Below are 10,954 nucleotides of genomic sequence, written 5' to 3' on the forward strand. Positions count from 1 at the left end.
GGCTTGAGGAATGTCCTTTCACACCCCTGAGTCCGTGAACTTCAAAGTGTGGTAATGGTAAGATGCCCGCTTTCCAGGCGAGAAAACTGAGAGTACTGTAATGTGCCACCTTGCCCCCTCCTGATTGGATGCATTGGTTAGTCCCCAAGGAGCTTTGAGAATCCCAGCCACCCTGCCACCCAGTCTCCAGCGCACACTCTGGCCAACTTGAGAGGTCAGCAAAGAGTCCCCATCCTCAAATGGGTCACGCAAACTGGCCCAGGTCACAAGGCCTGTTCATGCTGTCTTGCATCGTTGTGATGCTGGCCCTTGATTGCTTGCACTGGCCCACCATCTGTCCTAAAAGTCACATTTCCCAACCCAATGCCTAAGAGTTAGAAGTCACAGGATGTGGGTAGGGACCTCTGCGCATCTGTGGGTGGGAGAGCAGCCCTATTGCCTGTGTCTTTCCCCGATGGAGATCCAAAGGGGTCTTGAAACCTCTTTTAGTGCCCACAGAACATCGTCAGCCCTAAGCAGGAGGCAAAAAAGGACAGTAGCTGGAACTTTCTTAGCGCTTCGGTTCTGGCTACCTACCCACCGTGGAGACTCCTGTGATACCCGAAAACACCATCCCCTTCCAGTATCTACCCTTCGCCAACAGCTCTAGACTTTGAAACAGGTAGCCTTATGGACTCTTTCTAGGGCTCATGATTCTGGCTCCGGTGCCCAAGCTGCCCATGCCCCAAGTCACACTCACAGCATTCAGGCGCCCCTGGTACATACAAACTGAACTCACTGGGCCTGGCTTTCCTGTTTGCATCACCCTGTTGCAGCGCAGGGAAGCACGGTGCAGCTCCCTTTCCACCAGCGCTCTGGTCTTCACCACCAACCACTAGCTGTTAGAAGAGAGGCTGCCGTCAGGGAGTGGGGATGCTGAGGGGCCTCTGGGGGTGCCACCGCAGTTGCAGCCCGCCTGGGCTTCTCTGGCCCGCAGTGAACACACACCCCTGCCCCCCCCCCCAGTGCCATAACAGGGCCCCCCGAATGCCACAGCCCTCCACTTAGCTGGGCTGCCAGAGGCTCGCCCTGAGCTGCTCAACAAAGGGTGGCATCGCGGCGGCGCGAGCAGAGACCGCATTGGTTCAATATTAGCTTTTCATTCCAGTCTATTGTGCCCATCTGAGATAATATTGACTCTGAGGTGAGAGCTACAGACTGCAGGACTTGTCTAACACTCCGCCCGCTGTAGGGCGCTTGAAGAGAACCAGCCACCAAGAGTTAAAGTGATTGCAAATAAACTCTCCTAGCTCTCGCTGCTGGGGCGCTGTCCGCAGCGCCTTCCGGCCTCGGACTCAGGAGCCGGGTGGCAGACCAGACCCGCGGCAGTTCTAGGCCTTCCGATGTCCCCTTAGAAAACAGAAGGCGCTCTTGCTTTAGGCACACACACAGCTTCGACTGATATCGAGGTTCCAGACCTGGGTGACTTCGGAGAAAAGTAATTCCCAGTGTTTCAGGCTGCAAGCCGCCCCATTCGACTCCGTTTCCTCCTTTCAGGCGGCGTCCTTTCGGGTAACTTTCCGTAGAAGTGAGTCTCTAATTTCTCCTTCCTGAGAAGAGTAAACGCACACAGCACCTACTAAACCGCTTTACTTTTGAGAGCGCTCTTAATATAATTTTTCTAACTGTGCGTTTTACTTTGCTTTGAAATTCCTTCAGCCCATCCATGGGTCTCGAAACTGCTTTTTCGACCGTTGCGCTGAAGGGCCTCTCCAGCATTCAGATCTTGCAAATAAAGATTCATTTCAAGGTTTAAATTGGCTGTAAATGTCTATGTTGGTTAAGGGAGAGTTAAACTGTTTTTGCGCGGCAGAGACAAAACACTTAGACATATGCTCTAGAAACCAAACAGGCTTATGGTGACCATGCGAGTGTGCCCTCCCGCGTCATTTATGAAATTTGCCCCCTCCCCCCAGTTAGATTTTGATCCTTGTAAGAAATCCTGCCATTCTGTTATCCCAACAAGAAACTAATCTTTGGAGGGATATTTTAATCCATCTCAGAGACAAGGTAGACTCTGGGGAGTTAGGATAGGTGAAGATCTGGGGACTCAGCTTGCGCAGCAGTATCTAGACCTAGGTGTTTTCCTTTCTGTGACATAGATATAAAACTCCAGCACACCTTGTGTGTTACAGAAGAGGTCACTGTGTTTCATACACAGGACCTACAACTTATTTTGTTTGCATTATATACTGTTTACTATATAATACATATTGATTTTCACCGAGTGTTGTTTAGTTTACAGCATCTAACTTCTAGGTTATGTTCATATTAATTATCTAGTATTTGTTTTATACATTATATGAATTATACATTGTTCTGGTAGATATTTGCATGTTCTATGTAGTTGTGTGTGTGTGTGTCTTTAATCTCTTTGTAAGCGAGTATTTGATGTTTTGGTTTTTGTTTTGTTTCCATCTAACTTTACAAAGTCCTAACCGAAACCGCTTTGAAACCAGCTATAAAATACCTTGGGGTCCAGTTGCATTTCCAGGAAGAGGACTTGGCAGTGAGGAACAGCAGGGCCGCTCTGGTCTACCCACTCCCGAGGTAGCCTCCTCTACTCCATGAGACTGTAGGAGTTGGTGTGCTTCTGAGGATGGTTATTTAGGGGTTCCCAAAGTTATGCCATGAATTTAAAATTACTTAGAAGAGCAAAGCACATGTTCAGCTGGAGCATCTGGGAAAACAGGGGAAGAGGCCTCTCACCTCAGGTTCCGGGCTCCAGGCAACAAACAGCTGGACTCCAAGTGGTGAAGAATCTGCTGCGGTTGGGTGAAGGGGGGCATTGCAGTCCCGCAACCCTCTAAATCCCAAACTGTAAAGCCCGGCTCCAAAGCTTTCCAATTCCAGCCTGGTTTTCAGAGAAATTGAAGGCTAAAATCAGGGTTGAGCACGTGATCGCCCTACCCTCCACCTTCAACCCCCACAGCGCCCTCTCCGCAAGGGCAGGGACAGGTGGGCCCAAGGAAAATAGAAAGATTCAGCTGGGCAGCGGCAGAGGTAGGCAGCGCCATCAATCACGTGATGAGAAAGGCACCAAATGTTCCAGTATGAACAGCAAAGTGGTAGTTGAGAGGCCTGGGTATTGTGAAGGCAAGTTAGTCTGGGACTGGAAAGCTGAAGCGCTCCCCAAAGAGCAAACGGGTGGGCGCCCTGTTAGCCGACTTGTTCTTCCTTAAAAGTATCCCCTCTCCCAAATGGTTACCTGTTGCAAACATTTTGTACCAGGAAACAGTAAATTTGGCTTCAGTTCCCCATGTCTAGCAAAAACCCAGGAATTAGAGAGGCCCTTCCTGCCTCTGAGACTTGGAGAAAGGTTTCTGTGGATGCGAAGGAGATCCTAAAGGGGCCCCTAGGTCGGCGCTAAAATGAGCTGGGGGAAGGGAGAGGATTGTGAACTCTCATTGCTAAAAAAAAAAAAACAACCAACCCCTACTTCTCTGGCCTGCCTTCTCTGGGCCGGGCTGCTTTGGAGCATCAGAACAGGCCTTCCAGATGAGGAGAGCTGCAGAGTGCCAACCATGTGGCTGCAGCACTCCCCCAGATGGCCTCGGGCAGGCATATCTGGCCCATTTTCTCAGTCCAGGTGATCCATCTTGCCCATGTCCAGCATGGTGGAAAACTCCATTCTAATTGTGTAAGCATCAAAGCCCCTTGTTCTGAGCCCCCATGGCCCTGATTTACAGGGCATCTGCTCAGGTGTGCTGGAAGATAGGGTAAGGTCAGTTTCTTTTCTTATCCTCGCTAGGGCATCTCAGATGAGAGATAACCCATTCCTATCAATGATAGTTCTTGTCTCAGCCGCTGAGCTAAGCACAAAATACACATAACAATGCATTGAAACAATAATCAAAGCCATTGGAGGCTACTCCCATTTTCCACGTGAAAAACTGAGGCTCTGATAGTCACACTGGCCCCAGGTCTCTCATACACATATAGTTATAAATCAGTGAGTTGGAATTCCTTCACAGCTCTGTAAGAGTCCAATGACTTTTCTTTTTTCTTCCCACCTCTAATTCACTTACAAAATACTCCTGTCTCCCCAATAAGAAAGTAACCTGATTCCAATTCATGACCTTCCCCAGGATACAGAGCCTGGATCCCAGAGTGCTTACTCCTGATCCAGAACAGTCAGTAAGCTGTTGTTTACAGGAACAGCGTATACTACTTGTATCCCCTTTCCACTAGCCATCATCACCCATTTTAGAGAAGTGGAGACAGGCTCGATGGGGTTCTCAGCTTGCCCATCGTCTAGTCAGACTATGCAGAATCCCTGCATCACCCTGCAGCCTGTGTCAACCCCCCCCCCGCCTGCCCCAGTTTTGGTGGTTACAGCATATGGGACCATTTAGCCAATAGAGTTGGGCTTCCCATTCTGCCAAGAAGTCAGGAGACTGTTTTTCCTCCTTCATGTTTTGAGTCTTCCTACAAACACTGTGTCAGGATTCCCAACTTGCAAAGTATTTATGCCTCTCCTCTTTGCTCCTTCTCCATGTGTACATGTCTGTATTACAGAGACACAAGGACACAGGAGAGGAAACTCTCCCTTACCTGTTGTCAGCTGGTCTACAGGGGAATTTATCGGTTTGATATACAATTGTATCTTTTTCTCTGCTACCATTTGACTCAAGCATACCACTAAAACCCAAATGTACAGCCAAGATTTTAAGACATGGGGGGGCATATAATTTTTTTCACAAGTAAAGAGTTTGAGGTAGGCAGAATTTTTTGGTCAAACTGTTCCGTGTTCAAAGACAAAACCAAGAACCCCAACTGGAAACAGAGAGCTATCTGACCAGGGGCTGATGTACTTTATTGCCCACTTTTCCACAAGAGCCACGGCCCTGTGAGGAAAAACTTTGTTTTCTTTGTTATTATAAAACTAGATGTATAATTTTATATTAAACAAGATTGAATAAAGAAATCATTAACAGTCTCTGAAATTCCCCCTACCCAGAAGCCACCATTGCCCTACATTTGGGGTTGTTAACTTTTGACATTTTGGAAAATAAATTAGATTATGTCTACATGTTTTGCTATTGTTCTAGTGGATAAAAGGAAGGAAGGGGAAGGAACAAGTTGTTCTGCTTACATGAAGCTTGTACCCAGCACACCCGCCGATGCTATGGAACTCTGGAATAGGACGGCTGGGAAGACTCCTGGAGGAACTTTTCAGGGGCCGGAAACACTTTTTAACTGGATTCATTCTGGTAATGGCAACAAATACAGGCAGTTGCCAAAAATCAAAACTCATCACACTTAAGACGTTAAAGTATTTTAGTGCGAATTTTTATACTTTAGCAAAAGAAAAAAATCTTAGACAAATGCCGTAGCAAAAGAACATACTGGAAGAGTAAGGACTCACCAGAAGACAGGACTGTTAACCAGTCAGATGCTGGGTTCTGGAAAGCCACCCCACCCTTGCAGTTATCGAGAGGGCAGGCAGCTAGGCTGCATCCTTCAAAGGGGACACAGTTGCCAGACTCCCTCTCCTTTGATTTCTTCCTCCCAAACCCTCCACCCCACACTGCACTTCTCCGCAGAGTCCAAGTCAGGTCAAGACTTAAACCGCTAAGGATTCCAGAGACCTCTTTGTAGTCGGTACCTGGCATAGTCTGTTTTGTCCTTCATAAAAACAAATTACATGAAGTGGTTAGAAATCCACTAGAGCCCATTAATTATCTCCTTATAAATTTCAGAATTTTAAGCTTGATAGGAGCATAAACATACTAGCAGAAACTTTGAAAAAAGCGAAAGCAATATTCCTTCACTGCCCCCTACCCGAATTATCTGTATGTGACAGGCACTGGCTGGCATTTGGAATTCAAGGATGAAAACTCCCATACTCCACCTCTGAGAAGCACACTGCCTAGCAGAGGAAACCCAGCTGGTACGTAGTAAGCGATGCCACCTTACAGGTGGGAGAGGCCACCTTTTGTCACTGCTCTCCAAGGGTATTTTTCCTTTTCCAAGGCTGCTGGGCATGTTGATGGCTTTTACTTTTGCATTATTTGAAAAATAGTGTGAGGAAGTTGCCTCTACAAAAGGCAAAAGGAAAAAATATCAAGGCCACGTGAATACGACCCAAAAGAACTGTCTGCAATGGGTCTTGCTGAGCAGAGGCAGAGAGAAAAGCAAAAACCAGGCTCTGGGGAAGAAATAAAAGGCAAGTTCCCTCGAAAACCCCAAAGAGTGAAGCTGGCAAGGTGTCTGGGACATGTCATAGAGCAGAGTGGATTAAGAGCCCTTGGACCTTTAGAAGCATGGAAGCATGGGATCACTTAAAAATCAGATATTTATAGAAGTTTTAGGTCATTTTTGCTCCACCAATGGAGCATTTACCATTTACAAGGAAATCTGTAGTTGACCTGCAATTAACAAATTTAGTCAATCACAGTGCTGGCCCTCAAGAGCTGGGGAACGAGACAGCTAACTGCTATTTAATGGGATCGGTGTCCAGATGAAAAGCGCCCAGAAGAAAGCTGCTGCTGTTACGTTTGAATAACTCAAGGCAAGCAGATGCTTCCCGTGGCATTTCTGAGACACTCCTGGAGGTTGAAGGAAGGCCATTCAGGAGATTCTTTAGGGAAAGCAGTGAGGTGTCTAGGGGCTGCAAAACTTGGTGCCAAGTGTGTAGGTGACTGAAGGACTTCTGGAACAAGGGACAAATGGGATCAATTATTTATTGAGTTTTTTTGGGCATGAGGTAGTTGGCATAGAGTGTCACATTTAAATATCACAAGTTCCTTCAAGGGAAAGAGTGTAGTGTGTATGTATGGGTATGCGTATATGAGTGTATGTATGTGTACATATGTGTGTATATGTGTGTACGTGTATGTTATGTGTGTATGTGTGTGTGTATCTGTGCATCGCCCTCCCTATTTTGCATGTTTAAAAATTAGGACTGGAACCAGGGAACTGCCTTATCCCATAAAAACCCTTCAGCACAAACCTGATGACCTGAGTTTGAATCCTTGGAACAACCAATATAAAAACTGAATGTGAATGTGATGGTACCTGTCTCTCATCCCAGCTCTTCTACAGAAACATGGGATGCAGACACAGGAGAACTCACGGGAAACTCACAGGTCAGCTAGCCTGGAAAATGTAGCAATACCCAAGCCTGTCCTCTGACCTCTACGTGGGCATTGTAGTTTGTGTACATACATACATACATACACAGAGAGAGAGACAGAGACAGTGAAAATCAGAGACTGTACACACAAAATAATAATAGTAATAAATACTTGAAAAATAATAATTGGAGTCCATAAAGGTTAAGTAGATTCTTCAAGGTTTGATGCAGGAAATTTCAGGACAAGGATTTGAACCATGACCCTTGCCTCCCAACCCCTGACTTCAGGCCACAGTTCATCAGGAAGTCATGACCTCATGAGGTAGTTCTGAGAGCTGATTATGATTAGGAAATCAAAATGTCTTTGTAAGCTGTGGGCCTTTGACAAGCATTAACTGTAAAAGTGGTCTGCAACTCTATCTACCTGCTAATGGTCAATTATTTATTCAGCAAATACTTCCCGCATGAAAGTGCTGCACGAGACACAGTTCTGGGTACTGGAAATGTAAGGGGAGAAATTTCTTCATAACATTCTACAGCAGACCAGAGGAATGACTTCATAAAGGACCGGCTCCAGCAGAGAAGCAGAAAGCTCGAGGCTGCAGGATATATGGAGTCAGTTTCAGATACTGAAAAAGTAAAAGCAACTTACATGTCCACTAGTGGGAGATTTGCCATGAAAAATAAGGATGCTTCCTTAAGACAGAAAATGGAAGTAGCTTTCTGAAGTATCGTGGGAAGATCTCTAAGACCGATTAAAGGGAAGAAAAAGCAAGTTCTAGAACAGCATTCTCAACCTGTGGGCCACAACCCCTTTGGGTCACCGAAGACCATCAGAAAGCACAGATATTTATAAACGATTCAAAACAGTAGCAAATTTAGAGTTGTGAAGTAGCAATAGAAATAACTTTATGATTGGGGATCTGTATTACAGGGGCCATGGCATTAGGAAGGTTGAGAACCACTATTCTAGAATAATACATAAAACGATTCTGTTAATGCTTAACGCAAACACCACTTGCGTGCCCAGCGGCATGCACGGACCTGGATGGAAACGTGTAGAAACTTTCCGGAGAGATTTGCGCCAAGCTGGCAGGAGAGAGATTCTAGGACAGGAAGGGACCTGGAGAGTCCGCGGCAAACTGGGCAGTTTTCCTGGTGACGCTATGTGCTTCTTGATTGTTTAATTGCCGACAACGAGAAAGCATTCATGCCCTGCCTGTGCAGTTAAGCAAGGAGGAACAGGCGTGTGACCAGTTTAGTTACAGCAGTATGGTTATGGATGGCAGTTGTTCCTCTTTTAATCTCCTTTAATGTTGCTTTAATATGTCTACGCAGTGATATAGACATACAAATGAAATGATGCCAAGACATAAAAGGAGGAATGAGAACATGGCATCCTGGCTTGGAAACCTTGCCTCTCCCCACCCCAGCTTCAATTTATAGTGAAACCCCTTTTTAAAGAGCATCATGGATTGTTGGATGGAAACCCTTGCTCTCCCAGCTCTGAGACACATGTAATTATTTCTCAGCTAAGTCGCCCCAAGGATCTTTGTGATAGATATGACTTCATTATAAGAGCATCAGGCCTCTCCCAGGAGTGACTGGGCTGGAAGAATCAAGGTGGGGGTTTTAGATGAGGGGTAGTTCTCCTAGGGTTCCCCTGTCTCTCAAACCATGCCAAGTCAGTTATTCCTAGCTTTGGCTGATGTCTTCAAGCCAGCGCATACCACCTGTTCTAATGCATGGTCTCTGCAACCTTGGGTGAGCTGTTGCTGTTCCGGGGTTTCCGAGAGAAGTCATAGGGCAGTGTGATATATAAAGTCATTTCTAGTCCTGCACTTCTGATTTCAATGATGGAAAATTATGGGAAGATGTCACCATTTGTCCATACATTCATTCCTGGACATCTGCCACAAGCTGATGAAGATGAATCCAGAACAGAAGCATAGATGTGCTCCTCCACACTCCCCTACAATCTGCCTCTGGATCTCCCCACACATTAGATTCTTTTCTCATGGCTATGACAAAGTGTCTGGCCAAAGCTCCTTGAAGAGGAAGAGATTTACATTGGCTCAGAGTCAAGGGTACAGTCTATCATCATGGGCAAGGCATGGGGTCAGTCAGGAAGCAGACAGAAAAATGCTGGTACTCAGCTTGCTTTCTCCTTTTTATTCAGTCTTGAACCCTATGGAAGATCGCAACCCACAGTTAGGGTAGGTCTTCCCATCTAATTTAGTCATATACAAACTCCCTTGGAGAGAAGCTCTGAAGTTTGTCTCTTACACGGTTTTAGAGGACAAATACTACTATTTGTACTACATTTGGCCTCTAGTCTTCAGTGCCTAAATTCTCAAAGGAAGCCTGGCAATGCTCATCCCTATGCCAAATAGCTCCATGTCCTTACAGACTACATCACACCTATATTGCAAAAGGGAAAAAGGAGCCTCAGGTGGGAACAGAAATGGCCTGAGATCAGCATGAGACCTGAGAGGACCAGAGACAGGACTCTAGGTCTCCCTGGCAAGCCCACTGAGTCAGCAAACTGTCATATGCTCACCCTCTGTGCCCTTAGTGGACTGTGGGAATGCAAGTGGGAGCCAAAGACACCTCCAGTTTAACTGACAAGTGTGTAGAGGGTAGACAACCCCCCGGAGAGGACAGTCCCCTCTGGGAGAGTCTTCAAACCTTGCACCAGAGAACTGGCCCAGCCAATCTTGATTCCAAGTAACAAGGAAGTCCAGAAACACCAGACACCAAGCAAGTCACCCTAGACTGTGGCAGGAGACTCCACAACACTCTTGATCGAGTCAGATATGTGAGGTGTTCCAGGAATAGGGTTTTCAGGGCACTGGTCTCACCTTTGGTGGAGAGGTTGTGCTGTGGTCTTGTGAGCTTCTCGGTAGAAAGAAGCCTGGGCATCATAGACCCAGCTCTGGGTCTTCTATGCCAGCCACTCTGAGAAAGTTGCCCTACGTTTCCAGGCAAAATGGCCATGTGCACATAATGTTTTTATTATAAACATAATATATGAGAGTCTGGAAAGTGGTGTAGCTGGTTGAGTTCTTGCCCAGCATTCAGGAGCCCTGGGTTAGCCACAGCATCATGTAAGCTGGTTGTGGCAGTGAACACCAGAAACCCAGCATTTAGAAGGTGGAGACGGCAGATCAGTAGTTCAAGGTCATCTTTGGCTTGCATAGTGAGGTTGAAACCAGCCAGGGCTGCATGAGACCCTGTCTCAACAACAACAATTATATTATCACAAAAAAAAATATGATAGAAGAGCCAAAAGTCAAACTTAAAAGGTACATCTCCCATCCTGTTACTGTTGATGATTACGTATACCTGTTAGACAGACAGACAGACACACATGTACACGCGATTGTTAGACAGAAACTAGAATTGGGTGAAAATGTTTTGTTCTGGTTTTAGCTTGTTTGATCACTGCCTTGTTTAGTGCTGCCCTATATTTCCTTTGTAGAAAGCTTGCATCCATCTTTCCGACATTTCTTTTGGAGTGATGGCCCTTGTTTTGGTTTCATTTATTGTTTTACTTTCTGTGTTTGTGACACAGGGATGAATAAAGTCTGGTCCTCTGATTTTTGATGGTCTTTTTATTCTAAAAGATTCCAAATTGCATTTTTAATTTACTTACTGACTGACTTACTGATCAATTGATTGACTAATGCAAGAGGAATTCTGTCACTCCACCATGGGATCAAACTCAAGTGGTCAGACTAGGCGGCAAGTACCTACGATGGGGTCAAGGTCTGTCTATCTTAAAGTCTCCCTCTCGGTCTCTGGACTTATTTCACCCCATAGCCTGTTCTGTACATT

This window comes from Chionomys nivalis, chromosome 8 (assembly GCF_950005125.1).
Source record: "Chionomys nivalis chromosome 8, mChiNiv1.1, whole genome shotgun sequence".
In the NCBI taxonomy this organism is placed as follows: domain Eukaryota; kingdom Metazoa; phylum Chordata; class Mammalia; order Rodentia; family Cricetidae; genus Chionomys; species Chionomys nivalis.